Source organism: Melozone crissalis, unplaced genomic scaffold (genome assembly GCF_028551555.1).
Source record: "Melozone crissalis strain CALT ecotype California unplaced genomic scaffold, PUWL_Pcris_2 ptg000042l_1, whole genome shotgun sequence".
Classification (NCBI taxonomy): domain Eukaryota; kingdom Metazoa; phylum Chordata; class Aves; order Passeriformes; family Passerellidae; genus Melozone; species Melozone crissalis.
Window position 1 is genome coordinate 6275340 of NW_026535820.1, and position 20875 is coordinate 6296214.

General features: G+C 39.2%; 1 long non-coding RNA gene across 3 annotated transcripts in view; it reads right to left on the reverse strand.

The window, feature by feature from the left end:
* The window catches only part of LOC128942446 (uncharacterized), a 181057-nt gene that overhangs the window by 116306 nt on the left and 43876 nt on the right, over nt 1-20875 (reverse strand). The window contains exon 4 of one of the 3 annotated variants that reach the window (XR_008483622.1): nt 20779-20865. The exons of the other annotated variants lie outside the window; for them this stretch is intronic. This is a non-coding gene — a long non-coding RNA (uncharacterized LOC128942446). Of the gene's footprint in view, nt 1-20778; nt 20866-20875 lie in introns of those variants that run through there. 3 annotated transcript variants of the gene reach the window in all.

Genomic DNA, 20875 nt, shown 5'->3' on the forward strand with positions numbered 1-20875 from the left:
TTTGCAGCAGCAGCCAATGTGGCACTTAGCTCTAATGCTCCTACTTTAGAGCATTGACTTGATGCCCCTGGGACCCATAAGCTCAAATCCAGCTGGGAATGCTGATATGCTGCACTGAGCCTCCAGAACAGTGTCTTGGGGTTTTTCACTTCTCACAGGGGGCCAAATAATGTCAATGGATGCAGTTTGTATTTTGAGACATCAGTATCTGAATGCAATATGTGTGTCACATGTCTACTCCAGGCAAGGCTAGAGAATTCTCGTGCTTTGATGGGAGAGAGGTCTGAGAAGACACAGCCCCTCAAGGTCAGCAATATGCAGCTCTTTAAACACAGGCATGCACAACCCTCACACCAAGCTGTGAGCTGAAGTAAGATATCCTCAGAGAACAGGAACAGGAATGCTGCTTCCTGCACTGCACACAAGGTATTTGCCCCACTGGAAAGCCTGGTTGCTTTGGCAGCTGGTGGGATCTGGTGTTTGGGTTGTTTTCTGGGTATAAGCTGAGAGCAGAATGACTGATCAATTGCATCTCCATGACAGTAGCCTTTGTAGAGCAACTGCTTAAGCCAGATGCCAGACTTGTGACATTATTTGGTCGTCGATGGTTTCTGTAACTTAACTTATTTTGCTGCTTTTTGATCAATTTGTTTTGTGGTCCAAATTGTTTATTTTGAAGACTGCTAAAGATGGCTGAAGCTGCCAGACAGATGAACTCCATTATTGTCCATATGAATCTTAACTACGCTGCTTTACACTGCCAAGGATTTCTGTATGCATCCCAGTCCCAGGAAGCTCCATGGAGAGAGACATTCCTCAAAAAGAATTTTAAGGGAAAACACTTGGACTAATATGGAGAAACAGAGAGAACCACTCCCATCTAGTTTGCCACACAAGACTCACACAAGAGAATGGGCGCCCATTGTGTCACTGGCTCTCCCTGCCACACCTTTTCCATGTGTGTGGATGGCTCCATATGCCTGGAGTCCCATGACCTTGTGAGATCTTAAAGGAAAGAGAGGTCAAGGATATGACCCAGTCCTTCTCCTAAGCCCAGGAGACTTCAGAAAAGGCAGTGTCATTGCTGGAGGATCTGTGAATTGCTCTGTGAGGCACAAGTCCCATTGGAAACTCCCTCCTACCATGACCTAGGGTGGCCTCACTTACAGGTGAGACCTAACAGTCCATGCTCAGGGAGAGGCTTCAGCTCACTCCATTACAAAGACCTACCCCAACAGCAAATCAGGGAGTGATGCCCCTGCAAAGAGAGCTAATTCCTCCCTCCAACAAAAGAAATGGCAGATCCTCATGCCTAGCGGCTGCTCTTCGTCTGTTTTTAGCTTTCCTAAGTTCATTTTCTTGACTGCACCATCCTCATAAGTGTTTGCAGCTCAAGCTGTGTCATCTGAATATGTCATTAGTCACTGAATAGCTGAGTGAGGAACAGTCAGCTGGGGAGGATTCAGAACTGTATAGTACTGATCTCTGCCCTCTGAGGATTATAAGCATTTTTCTAAGTGCCTCTAATTTTAATCTCCCAAGCTGTGGCTTGTACAAAAATATATTCAATGGCCTCCTCTCTATTATAATATCTTTATATTAAGGATTTTCTCTTTCACCTCAGGAAGTCAGCTTTGTAGCAGACCATCTCATTTAAAATCTAGTGTAACAAGAGTGGCATTTTTCTGTGTAAAACTGGAAGTACCACAGGTGATAGATTCAGCTTTTGCTTCTGTCTGGTTACAAGTGTTGGAGATGGAAAAAATAATTTTGAAACACATTGTGGAAAGTTCAGGTCTTTTCAGTTAGTGAAAGTAAGTAATTTACTTCTGTCTGTAAGTAATAATTATCTGTGTAGAAACCATAGTGATGGAGAAAGACAGCCCAGCAGGGTAAAAGGAGAAAAAGAAATCTTTGGATTTTCTGAAAGCATTCAAAAGGATCAGTTAGCAATCTGTCTATACCTCCTTCTTGGCACCGTCCACACAGGATAAGAACACAATAGGGAAATAAATAAAAAATTCAATAAAATAAAGCAGACACCTAACAAGTAGAGCATAGATGATTTTCTTGTGATTCAGGTAAGGCCAGCGGTTAAAACCAGGATCCAGCTGCAAGGAGCAGGAAATGGGTATGCAGACAGAGGCAATGTTGGGTTTAATACTGATCTCAAGAAAATCAGACTGTTTTGGGCTGGTTTGGGGGCTTTGTAACGATCAGACTTGGTGACAATATGAAAGCATCAGGGCAGATGTGAATGAGTCAGAGCAAAGTTCAGAGGTATGGCTGAACTTTTGTCCTTATTTGTTCATTTCCACACTTCCCACCCAGCACACCACAAAGTGAAGGAACCTTTTCATGGGCTTCCCTGTGGTTGCTGACCTACAGTTCTAGGTTGAGGAGGTTCAGTGACTCCCAGTGACCATGGGACTATTCTCATGTCCTGCGATAAGTCACCACTGTGCAATTCCAACCAGGTCCATGGATGGCTTTTGGGGAGCTTATTTTTAGTAGAGGGCAATCACATCCTTACATTTTTTTCCTCTTTTTCACCCTCTGCACTGGTTTGTTTATTCAGCAATATACTCCTTTCAGACAGGCAGGAATTGCAGTTTCAGAGGCTGGGAAGAGAGCAGAGACACCAGCCATGCGCAGCAGCTCATGGGAAGACCTCCAGAAACAGAGCAAGTAACAGCATTTCCTATATACTGCCTATCTGGTACTTTTCCCAGTGCTTTCTCACAAATGTATTAAATTTTTTTGTTGTTGTGTCATGAGCATTTTTTCTTCAATAAACACTCATTTTTTAATAAATCATTAAGCTGCATTTACCCATCCTTAGACTTAGAGCTTTCTGTCCAGTGCCTTACCCAAAACATCCTTCACACTGCCAGGGCTTCCTGCATGAATTGTTTCTGATCAGCAGTACAGCTTCATCTGCAGTCAGTGCCCTGAGCACTGTGCCTCCCCTATCAGCCGTTTCAGGCAGGAGCGAAAACACACCCTATCCGCCTATGATATCCTCTTTATTTCCTTGTTGCAGCCCTTTTCATTTCTCCCTGGCTGTTCTCTGACAGCTGCAGCCCAGGCTCCAATCTGCTGCAGGTGGCTCTTTTTGCCCTTCAGGCTTTCTTCACCATTGTGATGCATTAATGAAGTAGAGCTCCCTGTCAGACTTCATCAGCAGTCTTGTGAAGGCAGAATGAAATCACTTCTATTGACCCACTGGCATATTTATAGGCTCCTTCTTTTTTGCTGAGTATGGCAGTTATCACCTTTCCATCCCCATGTTGTGTTTATTCAGCAGAAAGCTAAATCACATCTGTGCACAAGTGGAACATTAATCAGTAAACGTAAGCCACTCATACAGGCTGCTGAACCTATCTAATTACCAGAGCTGGGACAGCTCACAACACCTTCCCCTCAGAGGGGTTTGCAAACCCATCAATCCACAGGCCTCAAACACAGCCCAGCCAGCTCAGGGACTTTTTCTGCTCTCCTCTTGCTAGACAGTCCCCAGAAAGCTGCATTTTAAAGTTTTCCTAGGCTTGTTCCTGGTACTTCTGTTGTCTCCTACAGAAACAACTAACCCACTTCTGGGCAATGTGTTTTGGTTTTATTTTTGGATTTGGGGGTTTTTAGTCTATCTCTGCTTTTCCCTCTCTTATTACCAAAATTGCTAATTACCAAAATCAAACACCCTCCATGTGATTGGCATTGGAGTTGTCATTTAGGTTCATACAATATTACAAGATGAAGCATAATACTACACCAATGTAGTAATATTTTCAGTAATTGTGCATGAACAGCAGAAGCCTCTATTAAGCTTTGTGTGAAAATAAGTTTTATGTTGTATGCCTGTGTATGATGGAGAAAAAAGGTGCTGTCACATGAAGTTTGTATCATTTTTTGATGAAACTCTGAATTTGGCTGCCTAAGATTTCTCTATGGATAGATATATGCTAGCTTCTAAAAAACTGCTGACACAGTCTTGCTCAATTCTGATGAAATTAGAAGCTCTCTGAGTTTCAGATAAACATTTTGTTTTCTGGTTTTTCTTATGGGCATTATCTGGAACAGATTAAATGGACTAAAAAGTGGTAAATCTACAAATCTTTAAAAATGGAAGCATCATCTTCTGGTGATATTTCCAGTCAGTAACCTCTTCTTTGTCCAGTGCTATATTCAACAGTCAAGAGGAAAATCTTGGCAGTAGTTATAAATAGGTATTTTATAAAAATCCATGGAGTAGTTAAAAAGAATAGATAAGTTTCAAAGAGAAAACTGGCTTATTTTAGCAATGTGCATTAAAAAAAACCACAACAATCTAAATCTAAGAATCAGGATTAAAGATGGTATTTATAAGAAAGAAAAGCAGTTAAGGAAAGAACTTTGGGGTCAGTACAACCAACACAGTGCTTCATTGCAATAGAGGAGGGAGCAAGGGAACATCAGTTAGAAAGTGAGAGTAGTTTATTCCACAGTGACATAATTAGCAAAACCCTCTAACTGGTAATGTCTTCTAAGTTTATCATATGTGAGAATGTGCATGTAAAAGGAGAGCTCCAAGAACTGTTTCATAGAAAATTTTGATCACTGTGAGAAACTGACATACACTCTTTAGCGTGTGTTACTCAGAAGAAATATGATCAGGTAATTACTCAAAGAGGACATAGGTTTCAGATCTAGTAAATTTATTTATCTAAGGAGATGAAAATACAGCAAGAGGTTGAGCTTGGTCACTTCTGCCAAATCAATGCAGTATTGAAATAATATCTAAGGTAATTTTAAAATGAAGAAAAACAACAATTGAGAAAAGTTACCTGAAGGTTTGTTTTTTTGGGTTTTTTTGCCATTTATTTAAACCAAGATAGCAAATCCTCCAAAAATAGATACCACATTTCAGCTAAAGAACTTGATAGAGAAATAATTTTGTATAATTTTAGGTTCGATGATTTTATATCCAAGTAGGTAGTAACTCAGATCCTTTGGGAGTGGCTGAACAGTGATCTGTCTTCATGTTCAGTAATGGGCCTCACTTGAACTTTTGGAAATTTTACCAATGGCAAAATGGATAATTAAAATTTTAGGGGGTTACTTATGTTATTAGAGGAAATTATTAGGCCTGGGAGGACATGGCTGAGAAATTCATATTTGCATCATTACAATACAGGTCAGTAGGGATCAGGTGCAAGAATCATGTAAATTGTACACAGTCAGAAATTCAAGAAACTCAAATGTAGGATACTGAAATAATTATTTAATGGATATGCAGTCTTCTTTAATTTACCTGACAGCAATTTTAAGGAAACCCATGGTTCTAATTGCAGAGCTAGAAACACAGAAAAAATCTGATCAACATCTTTATTATCTCTGTATTGAGATGAACTTTTGGCTCTTTTCATCTGAAGGAATGCATGAGCTCTACTTCTCATGAACTCTTTCTGATTAACGTGTTGCTTTAGCCATATATTCATAGTTTGTTGCTTTTTCAGGAAAGTATCATTGAAATAAAGCCAAAAAGTAGCAGATGATCATGTTCCATCTAAACCTCCTCTACAAATACCCATTGCTAGGGATTTAATATTGATAGATTTATATAAGATTTTCTCACCAATAATGTTTATTTAACATGTTTTATTTTGTTTATCCATAGGACAAAAGAGTGGTCTAGCCTTTGAATTACACTAGTTCAAGTGATTTTTCAAACTTCAGTTCCATAAAAAGCTTTAGATATTTCCTTATAAATGTAAGATAGAAATCCAAGATAAGCCTTTATTCATGGCATCTGAAATCTTTCAAATACAATAGCCTACTAAGTATGAATTAACAAGACTCTATTATTTTATTGTGAGGACTAAGATTATTCCAAGAAAAGCCATATGAAACCAGGAGATCTTCCTCTGGGATCTGAGTACTTAAAAGAAGCTCATTGTGTATGAGGAATTGATTATGCTGTGTTGAAACAAAATGAAAAAATCAAACAATACATATATTTTCTGTTGGGAAAAAAGAACAGCGGTTTGCAAGTCGCCTGTGATCTCAACATCCATGTCCTCTACATATAAGATACTTTGACTGCCTGCTCCCACTAGTGGGTCTATCAAGCAGTGGAACAGACAAACCTAAGATTGTTCATGTTCTCTTTCCTAGCAGATAATAGAGGGAAGACTGGGTCCGCATGAATGTGTATACATACAACTGTGGAATCAGAAACCCATGGAAACCTCTTTGCCATCATATTGCTACACAATACAGTCACCACAAAACCAGCAAAGATCTCTGCTTCATTATAAACTTTCCCAAGGGCAATGTCAATTAATTCAGCCTTCAAACAGTGAGGATGTCAGGGAGGCAGAGGAGGCTCCAAGTGAAGACAATTATTTCTAGGAATCTTCATTTCTCCATAGATCTAAGTGTCATAGAACCACAGAATCATTAAGGTTGGGAAAAAACCTCTGAGATTATAAAATCCAATTGTTAATCCAGAATCACCATGTTGACCACTAAACCATATTCCCAGATGCCACATCCACACATTTCTGAACACTCCCGCACATGGTGACAGTGATTCCACCACTTCCTTGTGCAGCCTGTTCCAATGCCTGACCCCACATTCAGTAAAGAATTTTTTCCTAATATCAAATCTAAACCTCCCCTGGCACAACTTGGGGCCATTTATTCTTGTCCTGCCGTTATTACCTGCAAGAAGAGACTGACCCCCACCTGGCAGCAAACTACTCCCAGAATGTTGTAGAAAGGGATAAGGCACCCTGTAAGATTCCTTTTTTTTTGCAGGCTAAACAACCCCAGCCCCCTCAGATGCTCCCCATGACACTTGTCCTCCAGACCTTTCACCAGCTCCATTTCCTTTCTCTGGACATTCTCCAGCTCCTCAACGTCTGTAGTGAGGGGCCCAAAACTGAAAACAGGATTTGAGGTGCAGGCTCACCTTGCTGAGTGCAGGTCTGAGTACAGTCCCAAGTATCCAGACATGCTACAGCTTTGGTATTGGAAGTAATCCTTCCAATGCACACTTTCAGAAGAAGACCACTGAAGAGTTGCTGAGGTCAGGCACTATTTCCTGGTCTCACAATTCCCAGCTACCAAGGGAAGGGTGAGTGTACATATGTACGTGCCCACGTGAGCTCAAGTACTTTTGCCACTTTCCAACATGCTCTGGAACCAATGAATTCAGCAGCTCCCCTCATCCCTACATGGTTCAAGAGAACTGGAGACTTGGAGGTTGTTTTCTTTGTCCTCATTTTATTGCTTTGTCTCTACTTTCTGTCTTTTAAAAGTATGTCAGGAAAAAAACCTTTAGTGAGAACTCGTAATTCTCAAGATCAGGTGTCTGGATTTATCCTGTCAATGCTCATTTCACCTTCAGCAAGACAAACATGCTGTTAGCAGTGTCCTGCAGAGGGCTTGCATGGCCTCAGCTTGGAAGACTTGGTATTCCTGTTGCCCCAGGGACTGCTCTGCCCAATACATCCTGGTTGCTGTTAAAAGATACAGCACCTTATTATAGCTCAGCATCTTTCCCAAACCCTTCCAAAGCCCATAGACTTTAACACTGCTGTCATAAATATACATACTTCCCATAACATCAGCTCTTCAAAGGGCAGCTTTTCCTCAATGCCAGGTTGACTGATCTACAGCCTTCCTACAAAGTCAGACTGTTGCTGAGGCAGTGAGGGTTAGTGCCATATGAGGTATTTTGACTACAAGGGAAAAAGGATGGGGGTAGAAGGCATGGGAAGAAGAAGAAGAGAGAAGAATAGCAAAATTTGACAAATGCTTTTCTCAGCATTATGTCAAACATGTTTACAGAACTGCACAATTAATTAAAAAAAAACCTGCGCTACAATCTCTAATTATTATTCCACACAGGGTGGAACACTTCTTCATTATCCCTTTTTGAATTGATTGTGTACATCAAACAGTCAAGATATAAATAAAATATGCCTGCATGCATAATACCCTCACATTAAAGCAGAAGGCAATTAACCTATGATTTTTCATTAATTAAATTAAAATAGCCCTCTGAAAATGTCTCAAATCAAAACAAGTTCCTTACAGAGTTCTTTTTTCTTGCTATGATGCATAGACCCTGCTTGCAAAATCATTGGTCTAATGAAATCACAATTTCATCAAAGACCACCAATTTTCTTCTGTGGCTTCATTGTTCAAAGTGCTAATCCCAAATACAATATTTGGTTTATTTTTCAGTCTTTAAAATACTTACTAATGCTTGTTCACTATTTAACATATTGTTTACATTTTATTTTTGTTAATTATATTGATGTGCTTTGCAGAATTACTGTACCAATTAATCTGATCAGAAATTTGGCAAATAAGAATTAGAGAGAGGGTTGTTTCTCTCCTATTAAATTTGTATAAATAATAAACTCAGTTAGTGTAAAGTTTTGTGAGTGCTTTATGGTTATCTCCTGTTAACTGAGTTTAGTTTATTTTGGTAAGAGCTTGGTAAATTTTAGTTTATTTTTTGGTAAGAGTCAGTCTGCTCTTTGCCCGATACACAAACATATTCCTTTTCAATCATTCTATTCAGACAGATTGAGTTGCACTAAAGACACCTTCAGATGTCTATTTGCTTTGTGGATTGTAAGAACACATGACTGAAAAACAAAGGGAAGACGTACTTCAGCCAAGAATACGCACTGTATGATAACAAAACGTCTATTGCAAAATTGCTGTTTCTAAGATATGTTCACTTCCATTCCCCAGAAATAATGATGCCTTAAGAGGCTACCTAGAATAGAGGCTAGACAGTGTTAACGGAATAAAGCAGGTATTTATTTTAAAGGCATTCAAAGGATTCACCTTGGGCAGTACAAGAGCCCGGCTGTGGCTCCACCCAGGTTAGATCACAGGTCAGAGTTTTCACACTTTTATAAGTTTTGTAAGTTTTCATCCATTTATATATTGGGGTTAATTGTCCAATTACAGCTTCAGGTTATGAAGTCCCATCCTCTCAGATTGCTCTCCTCAATTCACCATTGTTTACACTTTTGGGGCCTGAAGCAGCAACACTGTCCATGGTTCTCAGGCTGGAAAAGGATTGTTTTGTCTAAACTAAACTGTGAAGAGAACTTGCTAACACTTGATATGAAATTCAGAGTTATGTACTAATGCAGTACAGAATCTGGAAAATATGAAAGCTAAAACTTACAGGCATCAGTAAGGGAAAACTATGAAGGTCACAGATCTCAATGGAAAACCTGATTGAGTTTGGTTTTGTGAGGGATTTTTGGTGTTTCTTTGTGAAACCTGAGGATAGAGAATTTTAGATACCACCAGTTATTTATAAAGCTTTGATAATAAGGTGCCACAAAATAAACTACCTCTTTGTTGCCTTGTAAAACTAAATCTTCACACACTAGAAGTGTTGAATTATGTGTCTGTCTTCTGAGGGGGAAAAGAGGTTTTCAAGTACAGAATATATGAACAGTGGAGCTTCAGCAACAGTGTGTTTCCTTTAAGTCAGAAGTCACTTAGGGCTTCTTAAGAACTCTGTAAATTTTGAATTTACAAGATTTTTGCGGTTTAATAGGCATAAAAATGACTTGCTATATTAGCAACATTAAAAAACAGCCTTTGGAATGACAATTTCTTTGGTACAGATCATCCATGCCAAGGTAGTAGAAGCAGGAAAATGTCATGTTCCCTTTTTTATGTGTTGTTGAGAGCCTGGAGCCTACGAATGAGAAAAGAGACCAGGGAGCATCTACTACTGTAGGGAGGGAACACATTCCACATTCCAGCAAAATCCAGCACACATGTATTCACACCACACGTGTGGAAAGTTGTATACCAAATCACAAAAACATGAGGACAGATATTTTGGTACTTCTGCATTTTCAGGTATCACAAAGTGGAGTGTTTTGCCTGAGGGAAGGGAATCATCTTGGTTCTTATTCCTTTGTCCAGAAAATGGGAACTATATTGGCCTCATCCAAATGCTGTGAGAAGGCATGTACTAGATTCAAATGCTGAAAAAATGAGTTAGTCAAGACCAGCAGAGCAGGTCCTTCTGCTGAGTCACGAGTCCTCAGGTTAGACTTGATGTCAGACTCTTCTCAGTCCTTCACAGACCATGCAAGCCTCAAGATTTTCACTTTCTAGTAGGGAGAGTCACAAACAGCCTCAGAGCCTTCAGCACTGTTTTCTCTTCCTCCACTTCTTAGCTTTTGGAAGATAATACCCAGCCAGTGCCTTCCTTTACTGGTCTAATTCCATTTATACTTTGATAGCTCGACTGCTTATTCACTCATATATATTTTGTGCTCAGCATTCGTAGTGTGTCTCTAGAAGGAATTAAGACTAAATGACCAAGGTCCCTTAATCCTGATCAAAGTAGACAAATAAAAGGATGAAATATATCAGGCCTATCTTTCCTCACAACAGTACAGAAATTCTTTTCACTTTATGTGTTTCAAATTTGAGATTTCATAATTTCATGAGAAATAACATTCAGAAATTTCATAGGAAGAACTGAAATTTCAGCAAAAAATTTTCTTTTAAGATGTTCCAAAAGATTAGCAACCAAAGTTAACTCAAAATAACCCTGCTTCATGTGTATTTAGCTTTGAAGATAACTGCTTTTATTTCAGATCTGAGAAAGGGTTTATGGGCATAAAATCCTGTTTGTTTTTTCCAACTCTATGACTATATAAATATTAAATAACTATATAAATCTTAAATAATCTTAATAAATCTAAATAAATCTTAAATCTTAAATAAATAATCATCATAGTGATGGAGAAATTAAGGAAATTAGGGAAATTCCCAAAATTAGGGAATCCTTATTAAAAGGATTAAGAGTAAAATTGACATATGGTTTTCTATTTAAACCAATTTTCTTCTGTAGGCAAAAAAATGAATACAAACTCTCACCAAGTTACAGTAGAGGCCCAGTTGGAAAATTAACTATACTACCCTCATGTCTGAAAAAGCTAGCCTATTCCAAAGCTTGAATTCTTGCACCATTTTTTAAACTAGGTGTAAAAAAAAAACCTCAATGGTTTAAGAAACATAAGGTGTTAGAAGCTGGCCAGAAAACCCTATAATGTACTGCCTTCTTTTCATAGGAGGTATTTTGTCTCCTCCTACAAAAGTTCTACAAGACATTCATTCATCTTTCTCATGGAGTGCAGCTTTCAGCTCCTGAACTGTCTTTGTAATTTCATTCCTAACAAGTAAATTGAGTTATTTCCTTCATCCTAACGTTATCTGTTTGTGTTCTTCAGCAATATGAGCCCGCAGTGCCAGAGAGGAGCTATAGATCTGCTGCAAGCCTTTGGCTGATGCTTTTGTGCTTGGTAACTGACCACTCCTACAGAACAGTAAAAATGGTTACATACCTCCATTCCTCAGTCAAAAGGCACATAGTATTCACAGTAGATTACATTACGCATGCCACACTTTGTGGGGGAAGGAAAAAAGAGGAGATCACAGTGTATTTTTTTTCTCCAGCCAGATAGAGTCAACTTACAGCCTCAGCTTCATCTCTATACCTATGCTATAAATATGATTAGGTCTGGAAAATATCCCCTGTGAATCAAGGGCTGAGCTTATTGAACTTCTGAGGGATTTGAGAAGAAAATGGTTTTTGTGTCTATAAATTCTAGGAATTATTTTTTAACCTAGACAGGAAAGATTCAAGTGAGGACAGAATGGAAAGGCATATGCTGCCATTACAGATCATCCTTAAGGAGAAAAAAAGAAACAAAATCAAGTCCAACAGCAACTTTTAAGCAGGACATGGAATGGGTTAGCATTTTTCTTTCAGTTACCTGTAATTTGCATTTCACTTCCTGCAACACTTTCTTCCTCCCACCAGTTGTTTTCCTTCTCTTGATCTACTCTTTCCCTTAAAGAAGCCGACTTGAGAAATTCTATTTGATACAAGTTTGTGATATGTAAGTATCTTTTAGGAGTGAGGCAAAGGAGTTGAAGGCCAATGCCTAAGACACTATAAGTGTAAATGAAAGAGTGTGTCACTCTTGTTCAAAATGGAGAAAAAAAATGGAGACTATTGGCTTTATTCCAAGCATGTGAAGACTTTTGTGCTTTTCATTAAATAGTGGGGAAAAAACTATAAATTACCCAAAAACATAGGCAATTTTCCCACTCTTCTCCTCGTTGCTCCAACAATAAAGACCTTGTAAAAAGATATATATTAAAAAATGCATTGAGATCCAAATGTACACAGGGTAATTCTTTCTGGCTTCAAAATGTTCCCTCATCAGAGCCCCAGAGGGCTTGCATAAGCTCAGAAAGTGGAATTTGCAACAGCTGTGGTGTCATAGGCTATCACACAGATTCCAATGATTATCACCTAAAAAGACCAAAAAAAACCAAAACAATTCTTATCAAATTCAGAAGGGAGAAGGTGGGGAGACTGCCTGACATTTTGCCTTAAGAGAGCCAAGACAGCAGCTTTGCCCAGAGAAACTCCAGTGCATTGAGCAGCTGGGGCAGGACACAAATCACATGCAAGGGCACTACTGGTCTGAGATTTTCTTTTTTATGTCACAGCTTAGGATACTTCAAGATGAACTAAACATTTTTGCAAGTTTATGAATTGCAGATAGCTAACTGCACTGCATTTCCTAAATTATTTTATAGGCTGGAAAGAAACAAGGAATATAGCATAGACTGAGGACACTGATTACACAGCATTTCCTAGGCTAGGAGTCTAAAGATATGCCGTAAAACTCCTGCTGTTTTTCCAACACCAACAGGAGCCAAGAAAATAGCCACTTTAAACAGCTGCCAGCATTAATAATTTCTGTAAATGTGGTAGGGGAAAGCAACAACATAAGCACCAATACCTAAATATATTTTTCAGTTGTAAATGTATGTAAAAATTAAATGAAATTATCTGCCAGATGATCACAAAGGTACATCCAAGAGCTCCCCAGATCAAAAACTGACTACAGCATCTGAGAAAGCCATGCATAATTTCAGCTCAATGACAAATTGCTGCCAACTGGACAGTTATTCATGTAAAATTTCCATTTAGAAGCACTGGACTGGATTTACTATTAAAAACAAATAATGGATCACTGGCATTTCTTCATGATACCCTTATGTCATAAGAAGGCGGAGAAAAACCTGACAGATATGAAAGTGTTCTACTATGAATAGCCTGAACACAAGCTCTTGTCATCCTGCTACTTGTCAAGAGAGGAGAAAAGAAGTAAACACTAATTTAAGTTAGTCTAAACTGCCTAAATAAAGAAGTAAATAGATATGATTCCAACAAACTGTGCATTTATTAGCTCTGTCATCTGAAATCAATGCTTTATCTGCCTCTACAGTTTGAGAAAAGCAGAAGTATAGGTTTACAAATTACAAATTCAACTCATGTAATGAAACAGATATATTGTGTCTTTCTCACAAAGAGGGATCGTGATGGAATTCAAAGCTGTTAAATGAGCTCAATTCTTGTCTCACACTTTAAGGATAGACTTCTAGGCTTTGTTCAGAGCAGGTCTCTTAGAAGATCTGAGGCCTGACTTCCATAGGCTAGTTTCTAGCCCCTGCTAGAGTGCAGTCAGGTTATATTCTATATATTTACACTGAAATGGAGGGGGGTCTGAGCACCATATATATATCAGTTATGGCTTTATGCAGCAGTGCACCAGTGTTGAGAGTACATAAATGAAGAGCAAGAGGCACAGTGAGGTGCTGACAGTGGTGGAGTATCTCGCTGTGAAGAGCTCTGTGGCTTATCCTGAACAAACAAACTTTCCTGCAAATAATATGGGAACTAAACTGTTCTGGTCTCAGAAGCCACAGAATCACAGTGCTGAGTTGGAAGGGACCCTCAAGGATCATTGAGTCCGACTCCTGGCCCTGCAGCATCATCCCCAAGAGTCACACCATGTGCCCAAGAGTATTGTCCAAAACACCTTGAACTGAGTCAGGCTGCTGCTGTGACTTCCCTGGGAAGTGTGGTCAGCTTAAGCAGAATGGAAACATGCTAAATGGCACAGAGCTGAACCTGTACTCAGAGAGAAAGGAAATTATTCATCTCTCAAACTGCTGCTGTGACTTTAAGATCCAGAACTACAGTGGGCATCTCTAAAATCATTAGGTTACTCTGAGTGTGTAACATAATTTACAGTAAGTAGACTCTCTGGAGGTGAGTTATTTTGCACAGAGCTTCTGCAGAAGCACTGCCACTAGAGTTCTAGGGGAGCAGGCAGCAGACGGCACACAACCCCCTTTGGCTGCAGGAAGGGACAAAGAAGGGAGGAACAAACTGCTGGAGGGGAAGAGATGTGAAGCTGGGAAGCAAACAGACTTGAAACTCTCTCTGTTGTGACAGATCTGTGGTAGGACATTTCTAATTTTTGTCCCGAGCTAAGCATTGCTGCTCCCATCACCTCTAGAGGTTTCCAGGTCTTTGCTGTGCTGGTGCAGGATTAAGCACAACTGTAGCCTAACCTACCACCATGGCAGGTTTGGGTGGAGGAGAGACTCTCATTTTTAACAATCATGCTTGGTTTAACATCAGCTGTAGCTAAGGGGCAAGATCACAAGCCTCAGTACGGAGGAGCACACAGGCAGATTCAGGCCCCAGGGTATCATGCATGCTCTCTGACCCAAGCCAAAAACCCATCCATAACTCAGTAGCTGCAAGGGTTATTTCACTCTATAAGCAAGAAGGGGGGCAGCTTTTGTGAAAACACACCAGGCAGACAACAGCTCTCCCCCACTTCTTAGCTCTTAGCTTTTTTGTATTGTTCTTTAATTTGCCTTGCATGTAAATATAATAAATCACAATCCAAGGCTCTGAAAATGCAAATGCCTAAAGGCATTTAGAGTGTACAGTCATTTCTTGTGCCATGAAGCAGTGTAAGAGGGCTGTGCTCCCTATGGAGCCCTCTGGCACCCATGTGCTGATTCCTATAGACAGTCTGGGGGAATTTCAGGGCTTCCTCCCCCCAGTCCAGAGAGGTACAAACAGTAGCCTTGTGTTCACAGAATACCTTGTCCACTCTGTTTTCTGACAGAGGAGCACAGAGTCTTCCAAAAAAGAGAATTAAATTGTTCCCTCTGCAATGGAATGGTCCTTGGGCAGAAAAGATGTCTCAGGCTCTTTGTTATAGCACATTTCAGCTTGGGGTTGTTGTTGGGTGAGAATGAACATGTCAGTCTGTCTCCATTGCCCTGTGAAAATCAGCTTCTCAGCTGACTGTACTTGATATGTTTTCACCACAACAAAGCATTATGCTCCAGAATCACTGGGGTCTCCACTTTGATTCAGGGCTTTTTTATTCTTTAACTGAATGTTCAGAAAGCATACTACCTCTCTGCAAAGGTGGGTATGCATGAGGGTTCCTCCTGGACCTTGAGGTACTCTTCTTCAGGCATTCTTCTTTATCTTTGCAGCAGAATTTTAAAAGGACATAGGAAGGCCAAACTGGCAGCTGCAAGTACCAAAGGGAAAAGATTTTGCAGTAATTATCATGTAAAGGTCTGGAGAAGAGTACAGTTTGTGCCCATTTGTGATGGACAAGAAAAGATGTAGCTTGAAGATGTTCTGCAGCAGACACATTTACCATATGGTTAAAAGATGGACTAGAGGACTCTGTAGGCAGGCTCAGCCCAAAACCAAATGTACAAAATGGAAAGCACCTTGATATTTTCCACAGTGACAGGACTAGAAAGGGATGTACCTGTGTGAGTGTGAGCAGGAGCAATAACTTTGGGAAGGCACTTATAAAGCAAGGATAACTGAGACATGGAGAACACACAGATCTGTGATTCACTGACACAGACAGTTGTTGTAACAATGCTTATAGGAGGCAGATACAGAGTGAAATAAAGGCAATCTGAAACCAAAATAGGGAATCCTTATTAAAAGGGTTAAACAAAATGGAGAGAGAAGAGAAAAAAACCCCATCATTAAAAGACACTTAATATTTTGTAGGGGGATCAGAGTTTGTAAAGAGTATTCACAAAACTGGAGAACACTGAACAAACATTTTCTGGGATCAGTCAAATTGCTAAGTTTTGATTATTTTTGTGAGGGAAAAGATCATATTTTCTCCATGAGATGTTAACTCACATTACACAAATATAAGCTTGCTGACCAAGGTCTTTTTTTTCCTGATGAAACAGAATTTTCCAGAGAACAAAACACCATTTTCTTACTGGATCTTAATAATGCCTTCAGGATATTTCCCATGCTTATGCAGATTTTTCTACAGCAGCAACAACAAAATACAACATATAATTTCTGGTCTTGCTGTCTTATAAATAATAAGTGCAAATTATATACATATAATTCCAGACTACAGCAGTTGTTTAGGGCTTTAGGGAAGGAAAAAATATAAACCCAAACCCAAAAACTAGGCAAGAAAATCTGTCAAATGTCAATAACCATCACTTCAGATATAAGCCACCTAAGTTTAAAAATTTCTTTATCACCCTCTGAAAATGCCACAAGTTCCAGGTGAAACCAGGGGCTCCTGTTATGGGTAATGGATTGCACTGCAGCCCAAGTTTGGGCAGAGAAGTAATGACCAGTATTAAATAGCAAATCATAATGAAAAGTTTATTACTTTCACATTGCAAAATATCCCAGTATCTGAAAATAAAAATAGTTTAAATATAAGCAATAAATAAACCAACTTTATCCAGTGTTCAAAGTGCCAGGCTAATGAAATTAAAGGATTGTTCACTAACCTCTCAGAGTCCATTCAAAAATAAGGAGTTTGGCAGAATTAAATCCCTCAATGAAATATACACTTAAACATACTTCCTCATCCCTATTCCATTTAGTTCTTTATGAGAAGGTGTAATATGTAAAAAGCCTAGATTGCTCAGACTCAGTCAACAATAATTACTTTATTCTTGGCTATCATTCTTTAAAACTTATTCCTAATCTGGCATGTTCTCTTTATGAAATCCCTTATGGCCATCTGTTGAAATGAACTGAAGTATTTTCCAAGGATGTATATAATGCAGAAGAAACAGTCACAGTGTTGAGATCATAAAAATCTGTAAAAAAGAGAAAGGCACATGAACGTGTGCATTAACTGGTGTGACATTGGCTCTGATTCAGCCTGGAAAGGGACATTGAGAGGTGACAGGAGAGAATGGTACCAGGAAATCAGTAAGGTACACAGCCAGGGTTACAGCTCCTTCATGGCAGAGCTCCTGTATTACAAGGAGTGGAAAACAAAGTGTTGCTGCTTTTTCTTCTAATGCCCACTTTATACCAAGGACAAGCATCCATCAAAGCAGTCTGTAAATTATTCTTTACTTTTTCTATATCTCATTGCTCATTCTTCTCTCTGGAAAAGGAAACAACTCTGGGTTCACCTACTGTATGCATTTTTGGAAATATTTAAAGGTGTTTTATGGTATTTAAAGTTATTTTATGACTCATCATGTTGAATGTACAAAATGATTTTTTAGCTACAACTCTCCCTCCCACGTATTTTTGAACAAGCTGACTTACCTTTTAGATGCACTTAGCAAAAAACTTTATGCTTTCTGACAGATCCTCAACAAGACAGCAAATTCAGAATGAACCAGTGTAAGGCAGCCATACATTCTCATACTTGAAATTTATGCTCAACTAAGCAACTAACAGTGTTAAATTTCTTCCAAATAGTTGGACATATTTAGCTGCTTCTTTTGTTTGAAAATAATTCACTGAAAGATCCAAAGCTTTGCAGATTTACTTGTCAATAAACATTAATCTGCAAATGGTTCATGGAAGCATCGTGCAGCCAATGGGTGGCTCACAATCTGTTTATTGCTCCTATTGCCTGGTAGCTGTTATCACTGCAACTGCTTCCTCATACAATGACTCCTAAAGAGCTTCAAAAGGCCACAGAACAGTTTAATTCAAATATCCCTGCAAAGCCACATACCATGTTTGTTTCCTGCTAACACCCTTCTGAACACAGATCCACTCAGAAAACATTGATGGAGGCATCAAGTTGTTTTTGAAGCATTTGCCTAAGGCCAAAAATTTCATTAGTGACTAATTATTTTGGGTACTACATCTTCAGCGCTTCTCAGACATGCACCTGCAAGATATCTGTGTATAGAGTGGTGGAAATCCACAATAATTCTGGGTTAGACCCTCTGAGAATGTCTCCAGGTGAACGGCCAAAAATTCAGGTGTTTGACATCCTTAGGCATTTTTGAAAATTGTAGTTTACTGTGGGGTTTTCCTTGTTGTATGTTTTCTTGTTTTGGTTTGGTTTTTTTTCCCCTAACAGAACTTGAGTGCTCTTTCCACAGACATCTTTCTCTTGGTTTATAAGATTTCCATAACATACAATTTTGAGATATCACCTTTCAGTTGTAATGAAATTCAGATAACATGTATCTGATTTTTTTTTCCTTAGGGACAGAAAATTTATGGTGAAAAGAAAAAAGAAAAGAAGAGAAAGGGGACTGTGCATATTAAATGACAGGCAAACTCTCAAATTGCCATAGTTATAACATTTTTCAAGGTCATGTGTCAAATACAAATGAAATAATGAACTCTTGCTAGTCTGTGGTATCCCATGTCAGGCAACTTAGGCATCAGCATCAATACAATACCTATGATGAACTGCACTTCTGTGCCCTGCTGCTCTAACCTGGAAGTTTAAAAGGCAACAATTAAGTTTTCTAAAAAGGAGCAGGAAAAACAGGAAAAATGGGGCTAAGAGCTAGTAGTATTCTTAATTGTGGAATGCTTATTTAATACCAAAGCAAAAGAACTAAAAATGTGCAGACTGTAGGTAAAAGGCAAGGAACAGGGGTGTTAATGAAAAGGTTGGATAGGCTGCAGCTATGAGACTCATATCTGACCCATGAGACATTTCAAGAAAACAACAAGGTGGGAGTGTGGGGGGAAACATTAGAGGTGGGGGAGCTGCTATTTACAATCCTATGATAGAGTGTAATGCAAAAAAAAAAAAAAAGCATCAAAGCTATTTTTTACAAAAGACACAGGACTGCATGAAAAAAACTGCCCAACTTGGATGATTCATTTTATTCTAAACTATGTCACTCTAAATCATCAAGTTCCTTCCAGAAAGGCAACTTATAGTTACCTATACACTGCAAAGGGGGTGTACATTATAATCCAATTTAGGACATGTTATATTGTATTATTAGAGAACAATTTTCACTTTGTACAGCTCAGAATGTCTTAATGGGTTTAAAACACATGCTTCTTTTCCTTTTCTCCCCTCTCAGCCCTGCATGAAATGAAGCTATGGTAATATTTCTGTTCCATGTGCCTTCCTGGGAAGTATATGTTGCTGAAACTGAAATGGGTGACTCCAGAGTTGTATATGTTACAGCCATATTTTGAAACCAGTCATTTCAGGAAATGAATAAAATTTTCAGCCATTTCACAAAATGGCTGTTTCATTCAGTTACTCTGTGAAATAAGAGAAAGTTTCACACCTTTAATGAACTTTGGGAAACAAGTAGGGGTGCACCATGTGAAATATCTGATACCTTATGACAAAAATTAACTTAAAAAGACAACACATGAGTAATTTATTTACTTCTAAAGCCATACAGATGTCTATATTTATTCCTGAAATCTTCCAGTCTCACATGCCAGAACTGAACTTGTCTTCATAACTAACATGACTGTAACATCAGTATTTTCTCCATTTTGCTTTTCAGTGTTTTCCTCCCTCTGAAGACCATGCTTTACTGAGAGTCCTGCCTGCAAAGCCAGCTCTGCCCAGGCTCCTTCCTGCTGGCCAGAGCAGCTGACAAGGACAGAGGGCAGCACGTGGGCAGGATTGTGCAGGAAGTGGCTGGCAAGGTGCCTTAAAAGCGAAGGACCAGCTAACTCATGGGTGGATGGAGAGTTGGGTGGATCTGGATGAATCCATTCTGAGACAGCTTGAGCTATAGGAATTGGTCTAATCTTTAGTTTAACAGTGCTTCCCATTTGATTGGCTAGCACTGTATCAGGCATGGGGAACAGTGTGTCTGCTGGGGATGTGGGGTATCAGAAAGAGCACTGAATATAAATTACAGATTCTACTGACTGTGGAGGTGGGTGATGAGCCCTGATAGTAGAAAGAAAGGCAGAGTTATGCCCACATTTGGGATTGGTACAGAAACAAGCTGCATACAGTGTGAAGTTTATTTCAGATTGCTGGGTGCTGCTTTGAGAACTGGGCAAAGTGGGTCCACACAATCCAGTCCCATGAATATTGTCTGACATCCATGCCAAGACCGTTTGCTTATCATACCCTTTGAGAGATCCCTGGATTTGTGGATATTTTCCTTTTCCATACACCAAAACAAGTGTAGGCCATATAAGCTTCATTTCTTGGATGACTTCAGCAGCAATTTCAGTTCTCTCACCACTCTGCAACCCAACCAAGTAGGGTTACCAAGACCCAACCAAGAATTGCCAAGTAGGAGAAAAATACTGCAAAACTGAAAGGCTGTTTCTGGTTCCCAGTGAGGTAAAGACTCAGAGAACACAAAATCTAGGAAGGTGGTCTTGGTACACCATTACATCCTTAAAATTGCCTTGAGATTAAGCTTGCAGACCAATAAAGTCAGCCTGGCCTCTGATGAGTATTCATTGCTCTAATGGTCAGTTTTATAGCAAGGCCATTAGTCAAGCATTTTAACACCCAAAACAGAAAAATCTCAAGAGCTCAGTAGTCTGTCTTTTGGTGTTTGCATATTCAGATGATAAATGCTTTATAATAAGAACAGGTAACAACTCTTACTTATCATACATCTCTTCAACGTTCACACAGTATGTAGGAAATGCTTCCTTAGTCCAGTGGTTTTGATTAGCTGCTTCTTGTCACCAGCCATAGAATTTCACACCTATGAGCAG